General features: G+C 38.8%; 1 protein-coding gene across 10 annotated transcripts in view; it reads left to right on the forward strand.

Annotated features, from left to right (window-relative positions):
- The first annotated feature begins 1,922 nt into the window (after positions 1-1,922).
- The window catches only part of SOX5 (SRY-box transcription factor 5), a 1,020,679-nt gene continuing 996,031 nt past the window's right edge, over positions 1,923-26,570 (forward strand). For 6 of the 10 annotated variants that reach the window (XM_037846146.1, XM_037846153.1, XM_037846158.1 and 3 more), the window contains exon 1: positions 2,061-2,441. The gene's annotated coding sequence lies outside the window, so the exon portion shown is untranslated. Of the gene's footprint in view, positions 1,943-2,060; positions 2,442-26,570 lie in introns of those variants that run through there. The other 4 variants (XM_037846148.1, XM_037846151.1, XM_037846147.1 and 1 more) reach the window with 2 other exon arrangements.

Consider the following 26,570-nt stretch of genomic DNA (forward strand, 5'->3'; position numbering starts at 1 on the left):
TGATTTCTCTCATTAAATATTTAAGAAAATATAGTAAAATTGTTTAAGGATACACATTTAGAATGCCATATCCAGAGATATATCCAAGCAGCAAATGATTGCACTGCTTATAAATTCTAGGCAGATGATAATTTAGAGTCCTCATGAAAGCCCTGAGCTTATTTGATTGTTCTCTTAATTACTGGGCGCTATGCTATCAAATATTTGTGGAAGAGGAAGCTTTGCTTTGTGGGAGTGCATAATAACTGTGCTTACACTTCGAAATTTTTGCCTTGAGTTATTAAGATTTGCATTTCTCACTTTTGTTCCAAGGAAAGGTGTTTAGCCATTTTTAGAAAACAGGTACCAAATAATCAATCGTCAAACACCCCAGAAAGTTTCCCCTCTAGACAAGTGCAAAATCTCAGGTATTAGCAATCCACCTCCAGAAACGAATCTACAAAGGGTGGAAAGGGGAAGAAAGGATGTATCACTTTTCTAGGTGAATATATTGTGATGGGTATGTGTTGCGTGCATTACGAAACTGTATTTGCTTACTAACTGCCGTTTAAAAACCAGCCAGAAAAAGTCTGAGAGAGAGCACAGAGACGCAGGCAAGTCCCACCCAATGTCCTTCAGAGTCTTGCTTTTCCCGGCACATGAAGAATAAACAGTGTGGTCATTGATCTCCTGGTGGTGTTGCACTCTGGGAAAAAGCTGGGGTGCCCACGGACGCCGCGTAATCAATGGATGCGCATCTGAAGAAAATTGCAGAGATGGGGAAAGAGAACACCCAAATCGGCATAAAGCGAAAGAAGGGGAGGAGGAAACAGCAAGAAAAAGAAACGTGTTGTCCCCTTCTCCAACACCCTCTTCCAAACCCATTGCCTTCCCCGATTCACCCTCCTCCACCCCTTTCTGGACACCAGTTCTAGAAAGATCACCGAGAGATCCTCCCGCCCCACCCTAGTCAGAGATTTAATAGGATTCCCCCACCCCCACCCGCACCCCACCCCCAGCAAACCAGCAGCTGTTTTAAATCAATGAAAGTAAGATTAGAAGTGAGAAGCGCTGGAGCAGCCCGGGAGCTGTCAGAGCACACTCTGGAATCAGCCCCGTAAGGTTTTGCTGAGGGCATTACCTACGGAGTTTCTTCTGATGGTGCTGCAACTCTGAGGGTCTCTCTTGGCTTCACGCGCGGACTCAAGTGTCGCAGAAGAAAGAGCCTCGAAGCACAGTGCCGAGCCTTATTTACCTCTAAATATCACTCTGTGGTCTTGGACATTGATTTTTTTGGCTTCACCCACACAAAACAAAACCAGTTCAACCACCCTGGAGGCAGGGATGAAAGCGCCTCAAAACTTTTCTCCCCCCCCCCCCCAAAGGAGTAGGTGGGTGCAAAGCGCCTGTGGCCGGGACCTGCGAGCGCAGAGCCGGGCTCGGGGAGGCAGTGGTCGCTTTAAAAAACGAACGTCTCCCTGCTCCGGTCTTAGCGCTGGGCGCACCGCGGCTTTCGCCTCCCAGAAGGTTCCGCGGACAACCGCAGACCCCACGCGCGCCCTCCGGCGAGCCTTACTGTTTGTAAACGGGGGCGGGGGGCAAGAAGGGCCCAAGTAATGGTTTCGGGGCAGCGGGTGAGGTTTCGGCGCGGGGAAGAAGTTGACAAAGGGGACTTGACTAAACATGAATGCGTATTTATAGATGCGTTCGACTCCGGCTCCGTAGAGATCTGGAGATAGCCGGCTCTCCCTGCCTCTTTCACTCCTGCCATTTCATTTTATCGCTCCTTTAAGTGGAGGGCAGATTTTCTTTTTTTTTTTTTTTTTAAATTCCTGCACGGTGTCGGTAATCACCGCGTTATTTACAATCTAGTTACTCTGCAGCAGACAGGAAAGAAAACTCTGTGGCTCCTTCCCTTCGGATGGACAGAGAGGGCGGCCCGGCGGCGAGCTGCAGGAAGGAGGTCAGGGAGGATTTGAGGGGACGCGGGGGCGACCTGGAGGGAGCGCGAGTCGCCGGCACCGCCCCCCCCACGAGGGCCCGCCCCCGCCCCCACCGCACCCCCCCGGGGCGGGCGCTGGGCCGAGGTGACCGGCGGCTGGTGCGCTGCCCTCGCCTCCCCCATTGTTCCCACTGTCTTTTTGCCTTTTGTTATTTGCACTCGTATTGTGTTGTTTGTCTCTGAAGCCGCCTCATGACCAGCAAAGGGATTTCACCTCGTCCTTGAGAGCAACACGGGGAGCGCGAGCGAGCGAGAGACGGGGAGAGAGGGACACGCGCGCGCGCGCACATACACACACACACACACACACACACACACACACACACACCACACCACACATCACACAGCGAAAAAGGCGAGCCACCAAAACCCATCTCCAGTCTCCTCCCAGGGGCCCTCAGCCCGCCACTGTGCCACTTTGCATCCCGCGCCAGAGGAGACATTAACGAGACCGGGTAAGGTGCGTGAATCGCAGCGTTTTAACTTTGTTTTTCGTCCCGATATTGTTGTGGGCAGACCTCCAAGACGCCGAGCTCCCCTCTGCCGCTCGTCGTGCCCGCCACTCAGCTCTCGTTCCCGGCTCCAGCTGGAGATCTGGCGGAGGAGGGAGGGGGCCGGCACCAGAGTTTCCTCAAGTACAGAGGGAGGGGGCACTGGGCCAGGGGGTAAGGGAGAGGCGGGCGGCGTCTCGAGACGTGAAGTGTCCCTGTCACCATCGGGGAGCGGCTGTCCGCGGGGACCCTGGAGTGTGGGTTTGAACGCGGACCCGGAAATGGGATAACTTTGTATTTTTGTTGGGGAGTCTGTGTATTGTTGCCGGTATTGTTTTGTAAGTGGTGGCGGTGGAGGTGGTGAAATGAGCTGAGGGTAGGAGTGCGGGGAGAATCCTGGATAAGTCTGTGCATCTCGGCTGACGCCAAGGGACAGACCCTGAAAGTTGAACACAGCTCCTTACCTTTCCTAGAATATAAGCGCGCGCCCCCAGTCCCCAGCAACCCTAAGACCCCCCCCCTTCGTCTTTTTGTTTCGTTTTCTTCAGTCCCTTTCCCTATCATGCCCCCCGCAACCCTCTTTGGAATTTCGGAAACAAGTCTCATCCTTCTGGATTCTAGGGATTGATTCAGAGACCGGAAGCTTTATTTTAATTGCAACTATTTTTTTTCACCCCCACTCAGTATACCAAGTGAAGACCACTCACGTGTTGTGTCACTTTAAACGAGGGTTTTGGACATCTCCCTTGAACTTTGATAAAAGGCAAGGAAAAGAGGTTATACGAGTTGAAATCAAATTGGTTTTGGAAATGTTTGCGTTTGATAGCTGCAGTTTATTGAGTATTGATCTGCTGGCATTGGATGCACACGAAGCAGTGTATTGCAACAGTTTATATATTTTAATGATAATTTTCCTTACACTTTGCAAAGCGAATATATTAATAAATTGATTGACTCCTTTGAGTGTCTGAAGTCTTTGGCCTCTGTGACTAAATTCACAGTGTAAGGAATGTGAATTCATTTTAATATCCTCTCCTCATCTAAAGCAGGTCAAAATGAGGAATTCTGTGAATATGCAGAGCAACACTTTCAGTGTCAGCCAATCCAGGCACTCTCAGTGGCTGCTAACTGTACTTCTTCAGAAAAGTTTAGGGATTTGTTCTAACCTAGTTGAGATGCTCACAATATTCAGATATCCAAAGTAGTTTGTCAAGAAGGGCATGAGCAGATTTCCCCAGGGACTGCCTTCAGGCTCAGCACAGTTCTTTAGTCAAGGGCGAGACCAAGGAAAATCTGTGGGATTTTTCGTAATAAATGTGGGAATCGGCAAAGGACTGGACCGGGTGATTTGTTTCCCTGCTGCTAGTAAATAATGGCCCCCAGTATCCTTACACACTCAGGCACCCCACACACAAACCAAAGAGGCCAATGAAGTAGGCGCGTGGGAGATTTGTAGGCAATGGACATTTCAGTCAGAAAACCAGAAGAGAGTTTTTGATCAGGATTACAGGAGTGAGGCTTGATTGCCAAGAGTGATTAGGTTAAGGCCCAGATGGTTTTAAAGTAGACAGAAATGTTTTTTAAGTTTGACTTTCATAGTACTTAAAAGGAGGATGATTTCTTAGAGTCTTTACAGAACTGCTAAATTTTGATCTAATTTTAAAGGAATTCAGCTGTACACGAACTGTTGTTAGCTCAGATAGGGAAGGAATCTGGTTTCAAATGCAGATACATAGAACAAAGTTTCTGGGGTGCTTTTTCCTGATTTAAATATAGCTCCTAGGCTGAAGCCTAGATAAATTCGGCCTCACTGATTTAAAATCATAAGTACCTACACTGAAAGTTCTCTTAGGCATTGTGCAAAGTTCTGCAAATTATGTCATCAACTGTTTATTCCTCAGAAGTATACAAGATAAAAATCATAAGCATCACTTAAAACTGATGCAATGCAGCCTTAAATCCTTAAACTAGTAGGGATTGCTTTTGTTTGCCTGAAAGGTAGATCTTTCATCACATGAGTTGTTTAAAAACATTTAATTGTGGGGGTGGGAAGGGATGTGCATAATTATTTGGTTATTTGTGTTAATTATATAGTAGCATATTTACTTGAAATTCTTTCCTGTTTTTCCTTTCTTTCCAGCGGTCTTCTCTTATAGCAACCTTGTAAGTGAAGAATTAACAGGGTTTTTGTTTGCTTGTGGGTTTAAAAAAAATAAATCTTCTTGTTGCCATTTTGAATGGGCAATATTGAACCAATCTGGCATAGAATTGAAAACTTTAAATTCGGCACTCCTTTTACACAGAAACCCCACATTAGTTTTGTTGTTGGGCTTAAACAGTTCTGGCTGAGTGGCATGTGATATACAGGATTCAAAACTCAAAATTGTTGGGTAAATAACCAGGCATTTGAGGTTCAGTGGTTATTTCAAGTTAACTTAGTTCTATACCTGTAAATGCACATCCTGTTTAGACTGGCACATGGTTTTGTAAAAGAAAAAAAATGAATATAAGCTTATAAAGATGCTTTCTGTTGTGTACATGGTGTAAATATTAAGTAACAAAATGAAGTTTATTCATGGTATGGCTTTTAATTTTTTTTTTTTTTTTTTTTTTTTTTGGTTGGGGGTAAGCCATGAGCTATAGGAAGAGTTTAAATTTTCATTTTTAAGTTAAAGGAATGATTTTGAATGTTCAAAGAAGTTTTTTCTTATAAAGCAAATTAAAAATATGATAATAATGCTTCAAAGAACATACTGTCTTGAAAAAGCTGTTTTCTTTTACTGAGTTATAAGCAGTCATTGCTTTGAAGGTATGTTTTTAGATTATTTAAAAAAAGTAATATCCAGGGCAGGATAAAACTTGTTTATAGAATCTAAAATGCACTGGATTTCAAATAACTTATGCTTCTAATGTTGGAAACAGTTTAGATTTCCAGCAGGTATAACTGTTGGATATGATTGATTGGCATATGCTGGATGATTCACCCAATATCAGATTAGCTCCAATAGTAGGGAATGCCATAATTAGAGTTTTAAGAGAAACCTGGAAAACGTATTTGTCCAGGCCTGAAGTTAATGCGTTCCCTCCTGCCCTCCTCACAAGTTTTAGTTTGAGAGATGTAGATTTATTTTAAAGGCGAAGAAAGTATGTGGCTGTTTCAAATAAACTGTATCCTGAACTCAGATTTGTAGATAGTTAATGAAATAAAAGTCCAGTTTTGCTACAAACATTGTTTTAAAACAGCCATTTGTAAATTGTCTTCATTTGGTTTTCATATGTTAATGATTTGGGATCTGAAACTTCTTACAGAAAGGCATTTTGGTTTATCTTAAAAAACACCACACAAAACTGTCTAAACAATTCTGTAAATAAACTGTTCCAAATGCCTCAATTTGATGAATGAATTAAAGAATTATGGTCCTTAATCCAATTATGATCAGTCTTGTTATTCCATTTCCCATTTAGGGGAGCTTGGGGAGTTGGAATACTAAATGATTCTGAAATGTAAGTGAGGTCTTTGTTTTTGTTTACTTTCCATGTGTGATGTAACATAAATAATTTCTCATACCTAACATTTATGAGAAGAATTTTATATATGAAGAACTTACTTAATGATCTTCATTTAAACCAAGAGTTCATTTGAATAAAATTTATTCTTAATGAAAGAGTAAAATGAAGGTTTTAAAAATGTGAAGCAAGAACCTTACCTTTTGCTTAAAAATAATGAGTTTTGATATTTAAAGGGGGAGAAGTGGAGAGTTTAAGACTCAGTAGTAGGGCAGACACTTGGACACTTCATAGGTAGTAACTTTCAGCTTGGCCATATTGGAACATTTTAGTAAGACTATACATTTTGCATATTCAATTTCCTTGTCTTTAAAATGGAGGCGAGGTCAGACATATGCTGATTTATGAGTTAGGAGAATGTTTTTTGGGGTTGTTTCCTCCAAACCCCTACCCTTTAGTTGCCTACTTGAGTGCTTTAGAATGGTCTCCTGATGAGACCCTGAACTTCAGTAGGAGCCTTTGACGGCAGCCCACTTTGTTTCGATGGACCTTTTGGAACTCCTGTCCCCTTTGCCCAATTTAACCTCTGGCTCACAAACTAATTATTGTAAAGGTAATAATACCTCTGACGGTTTTTTTAATTCTCTAACCCGATATTATTATTATTTTCTGTGGTTTTTATGACCATGTAATTCCTTAGAGAAAGACTGCCTACTTGTGGAGATTAAAAGTTGCCAGTAAAGCTGCCAGGAGGAATATTTATAAGCACAGCGTTTTTTTCCCAGTACCACTCAAATCATACTTTATAGGCAACTAATTATTCTATCTTTAGGTGAGGATAACATTGAGTAGGGATAGCATATTAAAGAAATTAGGGAATAATAAATACATTTAAAGAAAACATTAAATAACACCCCATTGTTTAAAATTGAATTATAAGAAAAAAGAAAAAGTGTATCTCAGGGGTGGTGATGGTTTTGAGTTCTACAAGCATAGGTCTGTTCATTTTCTGTTGCTTAAAGTTCATTATAAGCTAAAAACACCTGATTATATCTTTGATGCTCAGTCACTTGCCATTCAAATACTTGATGCTTCTGATATCCCATGTCCGAGGTTACACCGAGTGGTCGAAGGGATGAGAAGGGCTCTGTTTGACCCCCCAATTGGCATTCTCTGGTAGCTCAAGGCAGTTAGCTGTCACTACAACGCTAATTAAAGTCTTAGAGATAAGGGGATTCAGAAAGCGACAAGAAAGCAGAAAAAGCTAGGCCACCGTCTTTTGGAGCTGCTCAGTTTAGGCCTACATAAAATTCAGGCAACGCTTCTGTTGGAGTTTTGAACATTCAGTGCTCTGCCCCTTTTCTTAACCTTTAAAGCTGAAGATTATAATGCTCTCTCTTATAGGAATATTGTATGGATTACAGTAGATATTACATGGAGATTCCTAGCATAGTGTCTCATGAAATAGGTGCTTGGTAAATGTTAGCTACACTCACCTTTCCCTCCTAATTAAGTCTAGGTTCCAGTAATAAATAATGCTTGAAGCTTTATTTTGTATTTGCTTTGAACCTATTTGAGTCTAAGAAGAAAAAATATATCACTTTCTTGAGGCTGAGAGCAACACTTTAAAATAGTGATTCAGTTAACGTCTATATATGATCTCCGAGAATGTGGTTTTATTCAGATGCTGTATTTGGTGCAAGTGTGAATTCTATCTTTTATTCATATAGATGCTCCTTCAGTAATTAAAATTTTATCCTACATAATAGGTAAAGGCTAATAAAAACTTTAAGACCTAACTGTAGATTTTTTGTTATCCTTTTTAATTTCTTGTTAGCTGATAGAAATTAGTAAAAATTGGTAGTGATTTCATCCACTGATAGTCTTCTAACTCTTGGTTGTATTAAGTTATAGTACATATGGACAGAGAGAACTTCCTCTTGAAAAATAAATAAATCTGATTTTGCAGCGCCTTGCCCTGTTCAGACAACAGCTCCTTCAAAGAGAATCTTATAGGTTGTTTGGTTGGTTTCTTTAAATTGGGTGCACGGAGAAAGGCACAATAAATAGACCATTGCCCGGTTTGAAGAGGTGATGTATGTATGTTAACATGGAGAAATTAGTCGGTGGCCTGCACTACTACCCTCCACTGTGCTCTGTCATTGGCTAGGAGCAGCCTCCTGGAAGGATGGCCTCAGTGCACAGGTAGTTGGAGAATCATAGGTGCAGCAGCTTAGTAGTCAGTTATGCTCCTGCAGCGGGAGACCTGAGTGGTACGCTTGTGGCTGGGCAGTCTAGCTCAGGAGTCGGTAGTAGGTGCTCTGGTCAGGTGGAGCTGCAACTAAAAGACCTGGGCAATTTCTTTGAGGTCTCGGATGCTTTAGTTTCCTCCACTGTAAAATGAGAGCAATGATGATGTCACCTCACGAGCCCTAGTCAGAGTTAAATGAGGCTGTATGAGAATAAATATTAATCCATAAGACTGAATGGCATAGAGGAAATGCTCAATACATACAACTCTTTTTTTTTTTTCAGTGTATTTATAAAGTATACCTGAGAAGTAGAGCTGAGTAGTATCAGATGATGGCAAATTTATGTAAACAATAGATGTTTCAGGTAATTAGAAGTCACTGTTTATGAAGCAGGCATCCTTAATGTCTGCCTTTTTATAATAGCTCAGCTTGCTTCAGTGCTTATTTTTATCAGGTTATAAACCACACGCCAGATAGACCAACTGACCTTGACCATCTTCAGGTAATTTGCCCTAAAGCTTGAGGTAGACCGCACACTCTCTTCATTTTCTTACCCCTTTAGGCTTTCTTTTCAGTTGAGAAGCAACTCACTATAAGTCTGCATTTTATCTTCAGCCTCAAACACCTTGCGAGTCTTTTCTCCTCTATGCTACTGTTTCTAAACCAACTTGCAGCACCACAAAGCCCTGAACTCAAGTGGCCCTCAGCGCCAGCTCCTGCTGTGATGAGTCACAGAGCCACCAGCACTTTGTTGCATTAGATTTGATCACTGCCATGAGCGGTCCTTCGATCGTCAGCTAAGAGACCCTTCAGGGAGTTGTCTCTTAATAGAAAGTCTCTTTTCTTCCCTCCTGTTGTAACTTTAAATTAAAAGAAACTAGAGGAGCTGGTGGCATTGCAGCAGTTCATTCTTCTACCCACTGGGAGAACAACAACTGAGAAAAGACGTTACTGGACTGAGAAGTGAGTTGTTGCTACTTCCCTTTGGGGAGGGGGCGTCATTTGCAGTGGAGAATGAAGACTATGCCATTTAGACTCAAAGTGGTAATCAGTAATATAATTGAGAGCAGTCCTTTTGTGTATGCTGGGAAGCATCTTTTGGATGTAAAATGCTGACTTAGCATGTATCAAGTGGGATTCATGGAGTCACTGCAGTTTTGCCCCAGATTTTTAGGTGGCCCTGTGTGTTGTACTGTGGGAAACTAGCACTGGGAAAACTTTAGAATTGGAGGAGGATGGGAGGCAGGAAAAGAGAGCTAATTTTTGACACATTCCTCAGACAAGTGACCTCTCTGGGGAATCAGTGCCTAGGATGTGGACTGCTTACTGTGAAGCTTTGGCATAATTTTCTTGAAATAGTGAGCACTAGTTACTTCACTGTCAGTTTAAAAGGCTGACAAACTTACATTTGGGAGGGGAAAATAAAAAGATGTTAGTGCTTTTGATGGCAACGTATTAGGTAGTGTTTCTCACTAGACTGATTTAACTCCGCATTGCTTCAGGCTTTATACCCTCTGTAGTTGCTGGTCCATCCCCAATCTGGTTTAGGGACTGCCCAAAAATCTCATGTGTGCTAAGATTTCCTGGTGTAATTCATGGCCGTTGAAAGCTGAAGTTGTTTGTAATATCAGAAGCAGGGCCAGAGGTTTGCCTATAAGCTCTTGGAATGCTTGGTGCTACTATGTAGTATTGGTACTCTTTCCTATGTACCTTGAAGAATCAGTCTCATGAATTTACTCTTGCATTGGGAACTGCTTTTGAACAAGTGCATGCCATTCTTATTCTGTCTTGAATTTTCTTACTTTATACGCTTGGCTTCATCTCCACATACCTTCCCTACTGTCAGAATAGTAATGTGTTTTCTACATTAAATCAGGAAATAAAGCAATAATTTTAATGGACATTAAATAAACAAACATTTCTACCAGCATAAAAAGAAACTTAATGAGCCTGCTATTTATTTATAGGGACTTTCACCAGTACCCAAACGCTCTTCCTTTCTCCCTCCCTTTACCAGTCACTGCTTAATGGGTGTTTCTTAGCCTTTTCTTACCACATAGTCTATTCTCATGGGACCCTTGACCACACTGCACTGGGTTGATCTCACTGGATGAAGTGTGAAGAGAAAGGCATACTAAATTCATTGCTGACTGGTTTGAAAGGAGTGAGCACAGGGTGCCATGGAAAGTTTCCTATTAGAGGGTAAGCTCCTTGAGGGCTTTGTGTTGGAGCCTTAGCACAAATCCAATGCTTCGGACAGAGCAGCAAAAGGATAAATAATTGCTGAGTGAACTACCTTGCAAACTGAGCTTCATTTGATTCAAGGCAACCCTGGGTGTTGGAAGGAGTGGAGAGGTGGGGAACTAATATGTGCTTTACATGGTTAATCTCCTTTAATCCTCACAGTCCCCCTGTTAGGTGGGTATTATCGCCTTTTCACAGATGGGCAAACAAATTCTGAAGGCTCAGGTGACTTTCCCATTTTCCTCAGCTAGTTAGTAGGAGAGTCATTGCTTCCACTTCCGTCTGTTTGACTCTACCACTTGTACTCTTTCCATCAGGCTGTGGCCAAGATATTGGTGTGGGAATCCTCATCTGCAAAGAAGCACTGATATTACCTGTCTCTCTACCACATGGGATAGTTATGAGGAGCAAATGAGAACTGGTTATTAAAAGTGAAGTATGAGCTGTAATTTCCAAATGTCAGTTATTATTATCAAGTACTCATTAATCCATATATTAACCAAAATTATTTGTTGAACACACAGGTGCCTATTGCTTATACTTTATTAAATAGGAAATATTTCATGACCTTAAGGAGAGATTCGGAATACCTAAAAACTGTCACCAAAGGAAATTATGGAGCTGTGTTTTTCAAAGGTGCTCACTCATTCACCTAGATTAAAATTACCTGGGATATGCATTAACTCTGTACCTTTCTAGGCCCCACCCCAGACCTAAGAAATCAGAATCTCTGTGGTTGTAGCCCTGAAACCCTGTATTTTTAACAAACATGTTTGGCGATTCTTTTGAACATAAAAACTTGAGAACCACTGGCAGAAAATCTGTTGATTTAGTTTGGTAGTAAGTTATGTATGTGACATATGGAATTTAAGTAAGATGCTCAAAGAATATTGGCAGTGCCAACATATAGCACAGTTGATTGTTGGATTCCTAGAAAGACTTTTTTTGATGATGTGGTTTTAGGAGTTTTGAAATAAAATTTGAAGGTTAAGTAAATTTGAAGGTTAAGAAACGCCCATTAAGCAGTGACTGGTAAAGGGAGGGAGAAAGGAAGAGCATTTGGGGTATGGGTGAAAGTCCCTATAAATAAATAGTAGGCTCATTAAGTCTTGACTTTGAGCATGCTTTAAGTCAAGAGTGAGGTGACCTGACAAGGAAACTGTAGGTTGGGATTCAGGGAAAGGGTGGCAGTTATGTACATTCTAGCCTTGGAAAGAACTTTTTATAAGACACATGTAAGTTGAATAAGGAGACTGAAGACCCAAGGCTGATCTATCCATCCAGCTCTGTATCCTCAAAACTTTAAGAGTGTCTGGAACATAGTAGGTGTTTAAAGACACTTGTATAATGAATGACTAAAAGCAGACACTGGAAAATCTTAAGAGGGAGAGAGTAAGATGTGGAAAGCAGATTAGAACAGTTTTATTATGATTATTGTGGATAAAGAAGTCAGGAAAGAGTTTGCTGAAAATGAGTATTAGTGAGTTAAGATGAGGACAGGGTTTTAATTAGACTAATATGGTCCTGTAGGAAAATGTCTTCCTACAACACAAATAATTGGAAAAAACAAACCTGAGGTTTGTATGGGATCGAAACATGAGGCTGCTGTTTGTGTGTATTATCTTGGGAGCAGCATTTACTATATGGGGCAGGAACTTGTCTGTTTTGGTCTCCATGTGATCATAGCACCCAATAAATATTTATTGAACAAATGACAGAGTTTCCACATGGACTGGAAAAAAAAAAGCATTTAAATTATACAAAACTATCTTGCAAAAAATAAAAATAATCTTTACAAAGGCTAAACGGTAGATTGGTGATAATGAAAATAGCAAATCTTCATTAACTTAAGGTCTCTATCCATTTACCTGTCACCAACCAGTGTTTTGCTGCTAATGCCCCATTCATTTCACTGTTCCAAATATCCGCCGAGGTGCCTAGCACAGTGCCTTAAAAATATTAGCTCTTCAGTAAGTATTTGCCAGATGATTCAGTCAGTGAATGAAGAATATTGGCTTGGGGCTAGGGGGAGGTGGGAAATTGAAAGCTGTCGGAGAAGAAAGTTGCCCTCATTCACTTAGAAATCCCTGAGTGACATGTGATCCAGCAGTCTTTATGCAGGCAAATTTCCCATACAGCAAGCACAAGGCCTGGTTATTGGAATCTTGAGGGGGAAGGGTGTTTGCTAAAGTAAGGACTGCAAAAGTGAGTTCAGCATTGTTAGAAGAGGCAACCATTCATTTGATCTGGAAAGTCAGACTGGAAAATGTTTTTTTTTTTGGGGGGGGGATGGTAAAAAGTAATTCTAAACCTAACAGAAGTTTCAGTAGAAAAACTGCTCTAATTCTCGCAGTGTAATGTTAACATCAATGCATGTCTCATGGCTCAAGCCCCGCATACTTCTTTGGAAATAAAAGGAGATTGTGTAAAGAATTAGCAATACAAGGCATTTTTAAGTGTTTTATTGTAGAGGCCTGTGATACTCTGTGAAATCTATGCAGCCTCTTTCTTCCTGCTGTGCTTAATTTCAGAATCTGATGTTATTACCTATCCTGGGAGAAAAAAAAATCACTCTCCGTTAACTCTTAAAAACCGAGTTTAACATTGCATTTGTTTTCTACATAATCTTTCTGACATTTCTTGGGAAGAGAGAAGTGGTGTATTAAGCTATGGAGGGTTTGTCTCAGAGTTTGATATCTAGGATTGCTTCTAGGGGCTGCGTTTGAGTAAGAGGGCAAGTTGGAAATAAATATAGAAAGCAAAAGTTTAGAAATGGTTCAAGCAGCTTGAAGAATAGGTCCCCAAAAGGGTCAGCAGTGATTGTGTTTGGCATGCATCCAGATCAGAAGCCAGAAAGGTAAATAACAAATTGGATTAGGTTATAAAGAAGATCAGGCCAAAGCTAGAACAGGCATTAACTCTTAGCAGTATAGGTAGATATTTTCAAAGACCCACCCACTAAAATTTCTTTACTGGCATACTATCTTTCTGTCCCTTCTCCTGTCTAGCTTGACCTAACAGTTGACTTAGATTAATAGGTTATTCTTGCCAGGAGTTGTGCAGAGCAGTTTATTTTTCATTGAATCTTTTCGATAACTCTCTGAAGTAGGTACAAATGTCCCATTATACAGTTAAGGAAACTGAGCTTTTTCGGAGTATAGCATAGCTGGTAACTGGTGGAGCTGAGACTTAAACCCAGGTCTTGTCTGACTCCAAAACCTGGATGTTTAACCACTGTAATGTATTAAATATGTATTTAAGTCCTATTGAGCCATCCTTCAAAAAGACAATTGCATTTTCCCCTTCTTTCTATACCCACTTCTCTCACCCTAGGACAGGCTCTTTTCACCTTATTTCTGAACCATTTCAAAGTTCCCCAAACTAGTATCTGTCCTTACAATCTGCTCTATTACCGCTATACTATCGGGTCAATTTTCCGACATGCCTAATTAGATTATGTCACACACCATTCTCAAAAATTGAAAGTGCCTGAGGACTACACACGGATGGAACTCAGACTCTTCTGTCTGGTTTTTAAGGGCCTCTACAATCTATCTCCAACTTTTCTCTTTTCAGGCTCATGTCTGAAGCCTTCCCTTCGAGAACAATTTGCTTCTGATCTGGATTGAAGCTGAACACAGTTTCCCAGATGACTCCCAAACTGTCTGCAGCATGTCAGCCCTATCAACTCTTCTCAGAATGCTTATGCCAGAAGCCATGGGCATTGCATAAAAAGCCACTGCTGGCATCGGAACCCTGTCTGACTCAGGGAATTCTTCCAGAGTTGTTTTTTCCATCTGCTTCAAACCTCATCAGTTGACTTTCCTTGGTTCCCAGTGTACTTGGCTCTGTATTGTGGCTTTCTTTTTTTGTATTCTCCCTGCATTCATTCAATAATCAACCAATATTTACTGAGCATCTACTATGTGCCAGATCCCGTGTTAACTGCTAGAGATTCAGTGGAGTACAGAGCAGGCACAGCCCTCATACACAAGGATTCAAAGTATATTAGGGAAGATAAACTTAAGTAAAACAATTGTCTGCAAATTGTGGAACTATATTTGATAGAAGTATATAGCACATAGCAGAGGTATCTGATATGTTAGGCAGAGGGATAGTTGTAAGAGGCTTCTGTGAGTAAGTCACATTTGATGGATGATTAGAGTTAATGAGGTAGAGTGCAGAAGTGAGGACTTTCCAGCCAGAGGGAGTGCCTTGTGCAAAAGTTCCAAATAAGGAAAGTGAAGGCTGTGTTCTTAAAATTAGATGGCCAGCAAGGCTGGAGCAGAGTGATAGGAAATGGAAAGAGTTAAGGCTGTAAAGGTAGGCTGGGAGCAGATCATTAACCCTCATGGGCTGTGAGTGATTGGGTCTTCATGAGAACTATGACAAGAAGCCCATTGAGTAGTTTTAAGCAAAGAACTAATAAAATTTGTGGTTATAGCATATAGAAGAAATTTAAGAGAGGCAAGAAGATTTGCGCAGGCTAGTAAGGAGGCTATTGCAATGATTTGTCCAAGAGAAGATGGTAGTGTTAGAGATGGAGGCAAGAGGGAGGATTTCAGAAACAAACATGGGGGGAAAATCACCCACTTTGAGACACTTTGTATTCCCCCCCTCACCAACCTAATGGGATGCTGCCTCTGGTAATTACCTATTGTTTGAATGTTTCACAGGTTCAGAAAAGAATTGCTTAACTTCATACCTCTCTCTGTTCCCAGGGACACTGCTGGTTGAGTCTGTACTTGCTGTAGGCCTTGAGTATTCAGGCAGAGAGATTGATCACAAGACTCCTTCTCTCTCTGTCTCTCTCTGTCTCTCTCTGTCTCTCTCTCTATGCCTTTGTGTTCATATTTTTCTGCCTTCCTTTTATATATACGTTCCCTTCATATAGCTCTATTGAAATCCTACCCACCCCTAAATTTCCAAATTAAATTGTACTTCTTTCATGGCATCCTCAGATAATATCCCACCTGAAGACCTCTCCTTCCTCAGATCTTGTGACACTTCCAAATATAACTACTTTTACATCTTTTACTGTATATTGCATCATACCGTAGTCCTGTTGTGAACATGCCTTATCCCCTAACTTTGGGGCTAGCAGCATGGGCGCTATAGTTCAATATTGTACTCCTATTTTAATCATCATTTGCCTCTTTCTAGCTGTGTGACTTTGGGCAATTTATTTAACCTCTCTAAATCTGTGACTCCTCATCTACAGAATGGGGTTAATTATATTTAGCTCATAGGGTGTTGGTGAAGAATCAATGATAGAATGAATGCAAACTATTTAAAATAATCCCTGGCATATGATGAGCTTAATTTTATGATTGCATTTTATGGTTGTAAATGATATTCTTTGGAACCAGAGACCTGTATCTCATTACTACTTTTGTCCACTTAGAGCTTAGTAAATATTTGTTGGATTCAGATTTGAATTTAAATTTAAGTATCCCTTCTGCTAGGGGATACAAATATAAATAAATCTTGGGTCTTATCTGCAAGAACCTCAGTTTGATGGGGGAGATAATAATGTAAATGGATAATTATTTATTGGTGTGATAAATATAGTTCTAGTGATAAAACTCTAATAGAGTATTTTGAGAGCACAGAAAAGAGATTAGGGAAGGTTTTCTGAGTCAACTGATGCATGAGCTGTTTTATTAATTAATTAAATATTCTTAGAGAAATGTGTGTACATACTAGGCTATTTAGTGAAACAGCAAACCTCCCTTACTGGCAACCATACCCACCCCATTCCTATTATTTGCAACTCTGCATTTCTAAATAGAATGTTTATTCCTTATATTCCTTGATTATTATTTTTAAATATTAACTTTCAATGTACTTCCTACTATGGTGTCTGAGTATTTGACCTTCTTACACTAGTCTTGCTCCAACCCTACTTCCTGAAACCACACATATTCCTTTTCCCATCTTCCCAATATAATTTCATCCTTTTTTTCTTTTTTTGGTTAAATCAGTTCAGTAAATATGATTACCTGGTTGTATGAATGCTGTTTATCACTAAGCGTATTATATATTGATTACTTTTATTTTTTTTATACAATTTCTTTGGTTTTCCTGGAGTTAGTAATAGCCTCTGTTCAAATCTGCACTTTTTACTGTGAGTGCTCAGGGTTTACTGGAATTCCTGAGCCAAGACTTAATGGGTGAGTGGTGACATCCATGGTGGGCCATGAGGGCAGCCACCCAGGGCAGGGAGGGTCATTTTATTACTGACATTATTTAGAATTGCTGGAGCCAGGTGATAATAAAAAGCCCACTGACTTTTAAGCAGTTATGTTACGTTTCTTAAATTTTCTACAGACGATGCACCCCTTATTGCCTGCACCTGGGCACACTGTTCCCTCCAGCCCTTGGTAAGCCTGTGATTTAAGCCCAGCAGGGCAGTGGGTCCTACTCTGGGAAGGAGGAAGCTTTTCCAAGAAGGCAAGGCAAAAAGAGTAAAATAGGCGAGAGATGAAAATAGCCTTGTGTGTTTGTGAAATTACAGATAGTTCGAACATAAAGCACTTGACCAGGAGTAGCTGAGATGAGACTGCGTTGGTTGGCAGTGGCCAGATCAAGGTGATCATTTTATCACAAACTCACATGCACTGGATTCTGTCTTGTAGGCCATGTTGTACATTGTTGAGCAACATGGTTTGCTTTGCTTGTGAGTGAACTAATCACAGATCAGCCAAAAAAACAGAAAACTGGCTCTTCAGGTCAGCAGCTAAAATACTGTCTTCACATATTAGATGACATATTAATATTTTAGGGGTACATCATCAGATTTTTTGAGCACACAATCCTCCACCAGAGTGTATATCTATTTATATATATGTGCTATACTGTATTAGATAATATTCAGCACTTAGGGCAATGTTCAGTTTAAAGGATAATCGATGTAGCAGTGTTGTTACATCAAAGTTCCCTGGAGGCAGCTTTGACACACGGATTTGCATGCAGTGGGCTCCCTGGGAGGGCTCTCAGGGACAGCAGCTGGGAGGGGATGAGGGGAGCTGGATGGGCTGAAGGAGTTGTTGAACTGTGATGCAGCTGAGGCTTTAGCCCACCTATGGGAACTCTGACCTATAGGGTCCTCTGGAACCGATGGCTCTTCAGAGATGGACTTTGTACCCTCACTTTGGTTGTTGGACGTGGGCCGTCCCTAGGGAAGGGTCAGAACTTTGGGCAGGAAGATCCCTTGGGCTGGGGCAGTTCTTGGGAAGGGATTTAGCTGTGAGTCTTCAGCAGCCAGCATTTCTGGGAGCTGGGGGAGTGAGTGCCTCTGGGCTGCACACCACAGCATCTACTATAACCAACCTTCCTGATAATTTCTCTATTTTTTCTAGTTCTCACTGACTTTCCTTGAAATATGACTGACAAAGAACTAACAATGGGTCTAAGAGATCAGTTCTGACATTTTCCTGTATTGACTTCTGTTTGCATTATTAGTATTACTTGCAAATTCAAAGTTTTTTTTTTTTTTTTTTCAGGAAATCTTTTTAAACCACTTGTCATTTTATGAGCATTAATTTAGCTAAAATTAGACAGTGTAATCCGTAATCCACTTTCTCAAGCACATGAGAACTTCAATGTGTTACAAAATGCTGAAAGCAATAGAGAAGAGAATTATCATTAACTCTCTTGTGTTATGAAAATGAGGGTCCAATGGTAATATATTAGAACTTAGATATCAAAATAAAGCTTGCGGATCATCTTGAACTTCTTGCTTTGGAGAAAGATTTTATTTTTTTATGGAATGAGACCAAGAGAACATTTTGGCTCCTAAGCATATGGCTAGTGTGAGGATTAGGTTATTGTTTTGTAGGAAGTAGGACATTACATTGGTCCTAAACCTCTGATGGCGGTGGTGTCTCTTTGTGTGTTGGTCGGGGAGGAGATAATCAGCCAGTCAGTGTAGGCCTAAGTTTTTCAGGGTCCTAGGTGGGTATCAAAGTCAGTGCTCTCCTAGCTTTTATTGATCATACATATATGCCGTTAATAAAAAATGTGTTGCTCTACTAATAGTAAACACTCAAAAAATTAAAAAGGGTTAAATTAAAAAGAGGATAATATCTGTAAAATGAGAAACATAAATAGAAGTCGATATTTTCTTCTAGATGCCAGTGGATCACTTTTTTGCATGTATCTGGAAGACTACTGAACTAGATTTCTAGAGCATAAGCTATATACTACAAGAGAAGAAACTACTCTGGAGACGCATTTGGACAATTCTATGGGTTTAACCACTACAACTTTTCAGATGAGATAGTATGAGCTACAAGTATTAAGAGGTAAATCTGAGGGAAAAGAAAGTTTTGTAATATAGTTGTGATGCTTTAAAATATTCTCAGTCATGGAATGTGTGTGTATGCGTGTGTGTGTGTGTGTGTGTGTGCCCTAGCCAGGGTCATAATGACTTAGCATTTCCTCTGGTCGGTTTAGCAATTCCTTGTAATAAACTAAAAGGTTGGGGCCACACTGACACCGTTACCCCTGTGTATATCTGTCTCTAATTTATGACCCATATCCTGCCTTTTATCCCAGAATGCTTTTGAATGCTCTCTTATTGCTGATTTTTTTCTCAGATTCATACATTTATAAATCAGTTAAAAATGGTAATTATCAAAAGATAACTTTTTTGTGTCCTTTCAGCAACATAGAACCTGAAAAAACAGAACTTCCATAAATGTAGTTATTTCTTTATCTTTTTTGAGTTTTAAATGTTAATCAGCATTTTTCTGGAAAAACTCAGCCTGGTTTAAAAGAACTATTCTGGAGTTATCTCGTGCCTGAAATTTAGATAGCTGAATTTTCTTTTTAACATCTTATATTTTGTTAATAAAAATTCATTTCAATTATGTTCTTGATTTTATATTTAATATTGCTTGTTCAGAAGCTGTGGGTTGCACTCAATTTCTTGGAAAGAAGGGTATAAATACAGTTCAGGTAGCATTATTATTACTTTTCATTAAAGATAAAGTTAAAAGGTAGCTGGATTAGTATCAATATGTAGAAGTCTTAATAAGGATCTGGTAATCATGGTTGAGTCCCTAAGGAAACCTAATCACATGACCTTAAATATATTTCATAAGTTAAAAGTAAGAAACCTCTTTATGTTAGGGAGTACTATTTTTAGAAGTAATAAAAAGTTAAGAATCTTTTTTTTTAATAATGTCTACCAATGATCTTTCTGTTATTGAGTAAAGGGTATATATTGTCTCAAGTATAGAGATTCATTCTCTTCTCTAGTGTAATTGTGCCTGTTAGATGGGCTATTAATTAAAAAAAAAAAATCACCAAAACATAGGATCTTAAAGAAATTATACTTAGCTCAAATATTTTATGATTTAAAACGTATATCAATTTGCTAATTATTTGGTGTACAGTTAAGGCCTTTAACTATAGGTCCCTGAGAAGTGATCTTGTCATCTTTGGTAAGCCACACCTATAATATATACTCTGTGGTTTTTACTTTTGTTTACGTGGCAGAAGAACTTAAAGGCACTTGGCAAGCAATCTAAGTGCAGAATTTGTCCAAATTTTTATAATTCTTATTTCATTTTATGAAGTTATATGACACCTAATTCAGTGATTTCTTAAAAAGCAATTTGCCTCTATTCTTTACAAAGCATTCATTGTATGTCACTAAAAACACCCTTTTTGTCCTCATATTTCATTATGTAATATTTGATTAATTTATATAATGCAAAGACAAGTAGAAATGACATGAACTGACTTGAGATCAAACCGGCAAATAGGTGAGTGGAGGCATGTCTGTGCACTAGAGATTAGCCTTTTAGGCAAAGTGTACCAGGGACAGTAGTATGTTGTTCTGGGGAGATGGTGCACACTGATTACCCTGGTGACTTGGTAAATGCAGACTGACTACGAAAGCTGGACCTTAAATATATATTGTGACAAGTGTGAAGTATGTTCTGGAGACAGTGTATGGGAGCTATAAGGACATATCGTAGGGTAACCTGATTTGTTCTGGAGGACAGAGAAAGCTTTCATCAGGAGGTCGTTTGGGCTTGGGCAGCAAGAGGAGTGAAAGTTACCTAGATGAAGAGAGTGTGTGTGAGTGGCGGGTAGAGAACAGTGCATGCCAAGCTTTGAAGTAGAATATTGAGGAACTAAAGACCACCACTATGACTGGGATACAGGAAAGAAGGGTGAAAGTTGTGAAAAAAGACCTTGGAGGAGGAGGTGGCAAGAGTTGGCTCAGGTGGGTTCTTGCAGGTGCTGGTAAGATTTTGGGTCTTTATCATTAAAGCAATGGCAAGTAATTAAAGGATTCAGATTTGTATTTTAAAAAGATTGTTCTGGCTGTTGTTGGAAAATGGAACAGAGGGGGCATCAGGTAGTAGTTAGAACCGCCTGTGTAAAAATTGCCCTTGTCTGGAAAACTAGTCATTCTACTATTTTAGCCACATGACTAAATTGGTCTTTGAAATATTTGAGGAAAAGCAGAACATACATTTACCATAGGTGTAGGTTATTTCATCACCCAGGAAGACCTGGAACAGGATTTTTTATACTGAACTCATGTTCACCATTCTTCCCTTTTATATTTGTATTTGTGTTCACTATTTCAGCACATCATGTTTTCAAGGCAGAAGAAAAGAGAATGAAATGTCATTCTTTTAAGCTTGAATCATGCTATTGACTTTCTTTAAAAGGACAACAAGTGTGTTTATTTTATCACTGTGAGTCTAAAAATTAACCATGAAACATCATTCTCTACTTCTAAACTGTGTAGCAAAGAAATGCTTTATTGCAATTTTATCAATAATTCAAATGCAACTTAAAAGTAGGGCAACACAAGGAAAAAAGCACTTCGTCCCATAATTGAGTCGATTAAATAGTATTGAGTTCCATTGCATAGTCATATTGATGAAACAACTTTTATAATTACAAAGAGTCTAATAAGACTAGGAATTTTGAGGCAGTGTCATGGACATCTGTGTTTTTTTCTCTTCTAAAATACGAAGAGTGAAAACAGCTTTTAGTAGTGTGCAATAATGAAGGCACAGCTTTTGAAAGGTGCTCTTGCTGGGATTTTAGTAGTTTCAAGGCTGTGCAGTAATAGCCCAAGCTATTTTGGAACTGTGCATACATTAGTGTTCTGTTGCAGCATGATACAATAATGTGTGAAAAAGTATACTATCACACCTTGTTTAAATTTGCAGTTTTTCTGCATAATCCCACAGTGAGCTCTTGTCAGGTTTTGACTGTATAGAGGAGAAAAAAGTTTATAGAAGCCTACAGATTGGGGTTGGATGTAAATATCTGACTATTAAAATGAGATTTTTCCTTTCATTGCATGTCACTTTTTTGAAAGATTAAGAGAGTTAAGTTCACATTCTATCTAATATTTTACAAAGTCACCAGTGGAAGCTTCAGAATGCACATATATAACCAGCTAAAAGAAAATTTATATCTATCTTCTCTATTTCTTATCTGCCAAGTGTGATTGAAAATTAGACTGATCACACTATAATTTATGCATTTATATTAATGTGGTTTTTCAAGATAGTCACCCAGAGAAGCAAAACCCTTATTCCAATGACGCCATTGTTCGAAACATCTTGGAAAACTTCCTCTCTTGGAACTGTCATTTGAATCATTTGCAAGTCTGACTAAAACATCCATCTCATTACTTTCTAATTGCATTTTTTACCAAGATTCATCATCCTTTTTTTGGTTCACCAGAGTTCGCTATAAATGTCTCTCAGATATGATGAAGATGGCTAAAATTGACTTTCAATTTATGAAAATTTGTCAGCATTGAGAATATATGGAAGTGTGTGTGTGTGTGTGTGTGTTATAGACCTAGAAAGCAGTTTCAAAAGGAGATAAAAATATTGTGGGTAATGCTTGATTATTAGAGTGTGTATTCTAAGGTGACCATTAAGAAGGGAAAAATACATTTGGACTTTGATAACAAAGTATATTTGTTTAAAAACCAGTCACATCACTTTTTATGGCACTGTATATTATTTTTTACAATGTATACAAAGAAAAATGCAAATATGTCTTTTGGAATGCAAGGACAAAATATCTTAACATAATTAGTAGCATATTTTATTACTATGACAATTAAAGGATTAAGCAACTACAACCCTAATCCTATGTTGGCAGATCCTTCAGATAATGATCCTTACATGGGAACATCTCTGTATAATTTTATTTTATTTAAATACTGCCATCTACTCTCTGATCTGTAAGTATGTGTATTTTCATTAGCATCCTACATAATTTACACTAATTTTCATATCCTTTGAAGGTAGTATTTGGTAGCATTTGAATATTTCATTTCAGTTGACCTCTTCATATAAATGATTGACCCAGTTTTCAAAAACTATTAGTGCTTGTTTTCTAACCATCAGTAAAGAACCAAAATAGTTACATGTGCTTGAAATGTAAAATAATTGGAATGAATTCCAAATATTTTCTTAGTTTAAGAAATCTGTGGCAATTCAACACAGCTTACACAATGTTATTGGGTTGAATGATTTATGAATAAAATGAAAGTGAAGTAGGTCCAAACTAATGTACATATCTAAAAGGTTCACCTTTTTTTCTCACAGAGAACACCTTTATTGTGTCTTTTCTTACATAGTTAGGAAATGAAGGAAATGATTGCCAGAGTTGAGTAGTTATTATTTTCTGTGTACTTGAGTTGGAATTAGTGCTGTCTAATAGAAGGAGAGTGAAAAATTCAAATATAGTTTTGCTGTGGTTTTTCTGACCTTGCATCATTGAGGTAATTTCTGATTTCCAGTTTTAGGGCATTAACAATAGGGATCAAATGCTTATATTTTAAGAATGTTTTAAGAATGTCATTGGTAGCTCTTTGAAAATTGATAGGCTTACATACAAACTAGTGTCTGAATAGTGAAGATCTGAAATACACTTTTGTGCTACCTTTCAGTATAGCTAACTCACTCACTGGAGACAATAAAGACTTCTTGTTTTAACATGGTGTGTAATTTGTATAAACTAATTTGTGTCATACTGATTCTTTTATCCTGTTAATGAACTGTGTTAACAATTCTTTTTTCTTGCTTTATACTACTAAATGGATTTTCTTTTCCTGACTGTGTTTATCCCTGAGTGTTTAAAAAATTTTAAAGCACAGGGTTTATGCAGGAACTGTTCCAGATTAATAGCTACTTGTTTCTTTTTAAACACCTAAATTTGTATTGATAAAATTGGGTGCTCTTTCAATTTTACAGTTTGTTTTCCTAGAGAGGGGGAACATTTTTGAGGGACTAAATCCAAGTGAACGTGTACTATGTCTTTTGTCTTTTGGTAACGTTAGTTTACTTATTGTCATGAATTTTTGACCACAAATATCATATTAGAAACTCCTTTGAAGGAACATTTAACACTGTGATACTGTTTATTTGCAGTATGATAAATGTTTACTGACAATTTCTAAAATCTGTAATAGATTAGAAAATAAAATCCCAGAAACTTTTTTTTTTTTTTTTCCATTGAGAAAAGTAGATTCATAAAGATTGTGCTGACCAAAAGTTAGGAGTTTTGTTCTTGTAAGAGTTAGGCTAGTAAGTAATGTTTATATAATCCTGATAAACATTTCTCCACGACTGAATTTTGACTGGAAAACTTTGTTTCCTAAAAGGCTGTATGTGAAAAAAAATTATGGCTTGTCCTCTGATTGTGTATATAATGTGTCTGTATGTCTGACTGTGTAAGTGTGTGTGTAGATTCTAGCTTAATACTAAGTAATGCCAACATTGGGCAAAGAGATGGAGATCTGGGAATTTGTTGCTGGAAACCCTGGGACATAGTGTTCTGATCTGACCAGCAAACATAGCTGTGGACTTGAACTGGAATCTTCAGGGGCAGAAACCTCTTAAGTGTCTGGAAAATTGGCCTGTTGAGTCACCATGAAGGCACTAAAACAAAACTAATTTTAAGCAGGTCAGAGTTCAGTGATTCCCTCTGGAATTCAAATTTTTTTTTAAGAGTCTCATGTTTAAGTGAAAAGGGTCAAAGTTGAGGCACTGTTACAATGTTTTGAATGCTTTCCCTTAAGAACAGCCACCCAAGCTGGGATTAGCATGAGGAACTGCAAGGCTGGCACTTCAGTGTCTGGGTTAAAAATATTTTAAAGCAGTAAATGCAGTCAGTAGAGAGAGATCCCTGGGAGCCTTTCTATTCAAAAATGTGTGAGCTCAGGGCAGCAACAGCATTATAATTTGGGGCAGTGTATGCTTCATAGCTTTGGAGAATATTGCTTCCTGCTAATGTTCCATTGGAGGATGGTAGGATAGTGGTAATTTTAGAAGGTGGTATTCCTGTTTGTCTTACATCAAAAACTTCAGAATAAATAAAAGGAAACATCAATTGAGCAAGAAATGTAACTATGGAAAAGTACCAATGAATCTAAATTTGAACTGGAACAGATACAAAACCAGCAATGGTGTAGGAATATTTTTAAGAAGGAAGCTACGACCAAAGGAACTTCTAGGGGAGTGGGCTGCGCAAGTATGCACAGGGTGTACGTACAGTGACGGCCTGTGGAAACTTTCCAGACAATGCTTTGTTAACAGTGAGGTGCACTAACCATGACCAGATGACATGCCATCAAATATTTGAGTCTAGGAATTATTTCAGAAAATGAAACATATGAGATTTAATTTCAGTAGCTGACATTCAGATGGGATCTGGATATCCAGAGTGAGCCAAATCATCAGTGAGTCAGAATCCCTTGAATGAGATTGTATTGGGCAAGTATGGTGGCCTCGCTCTGAGGTGTGTGGTTTTAAAATCTTACTGTTAAATCAGGGCTTTTGGCATTCAAATCTTATACTGCAGTTTAATGGGATTGAATGGGCATTTTTCTCAGTCTAAAGCTCTTGTATCTGAGTAGAAAGAGATCTAAACAAGATTCTTAGACATTAAAAAGAGTCTATCATTTTATGGGTTGTGTCTAGGAAAGGGGAGAGGAGCATTACTCTGTAGTCCTGTGCCGTCAAATTTCGGGACTCGGCTCAAAACTCTGGGTGGCTGTGAAATTTGGCTAGCATCCGTAGTCTGCTAATCTCCCTATAAAACTTTGGTTGTTCTTAATAGCTATTTTATTTTTCCATGTTACCAAATGCAGGATCATTCTATTGCTCTTCATCCTAAAGCTATGATTTGAAGAAGCTTTAATTTTTAGTTATTTATTCCATAAATATCGGTTACTCCAATTTGAGGAATTACATTTTACCTGTGTTTATTGCAAAGTCTCAAGAGATATGAGCTCAGTAGTGTCTTTTTATTTTAGTGGGATAAGTCAGGCACACATGATAATTTTTACCAAATCATATAGTGGAAAAGCATAAGAAAGAATGAAATGCTAAATTATTATTATGGGACCAGATGACTCTCTCTAAGACATTTTTCAATCAGAAACTAACCTCAGTGGTGTTGAAAGACTAGCAGGTGACCTGTATGTTCTCTGAATTTCCTTTACTAATACAGGTCAATAGAGAGTGGTCTTTGATTTGGATTCTTGGGCTCAGTTAATGTTTATAATTATTAACATTATGAATGCTACTTACTTTAACATAGTGATGAGAAAAGAAGACTAAGGGAGAATCAAGTATTAGAAAGTTAAATTAGAAAAAAGTAAAATAAATGTTTTTAAGAACTGGTGTTACAATGCAGGGGTAATTTTGGGAGTAAATTCTTAGGTTCCTCTGAATCTTATTTATGGGCCAGAAATTTACATTTTTGAGCAGGAATTTTCACAAAATTTATTTACCTTCCGAACTGTGTGAAGAACTAGATAGAAATGTCAGTCTACTCAATATTCTAATTCATTATTTCAAAATGACTAGTTAATACTTTTATCACCAGTGACCTCTTTAAAAACATAATTGTGGCTCTCAGCTTTTCCCTCCACTAAATCCTACATGTCTTTGCAGGGAGAGGTTTTGAAGAGAAGACTCATATCGGTCTGACAGTAAAATGCTCTGATCCATTTTTGTTTCCTCTAGGTTCTGTCAGCTGTTAAACTTGTGCTAACAGACTGCTGTATACCCATGCTGTGCTGATCCTTTT

Source organism: Choloepus didactylus, chromosome 8, assembly GCF_015220235.1.
Source record: "Choloepus didactylus isolate mChoDid1 chromosome 8, mChoDid1.pri, whole genome shotgun sequence".
Lineage (NCBI taxonomy): Eukaryota > Metazoa > Chordata > Mammalia > Pilosa > Megalonychidae > Choloepus > Choloepus didactylus.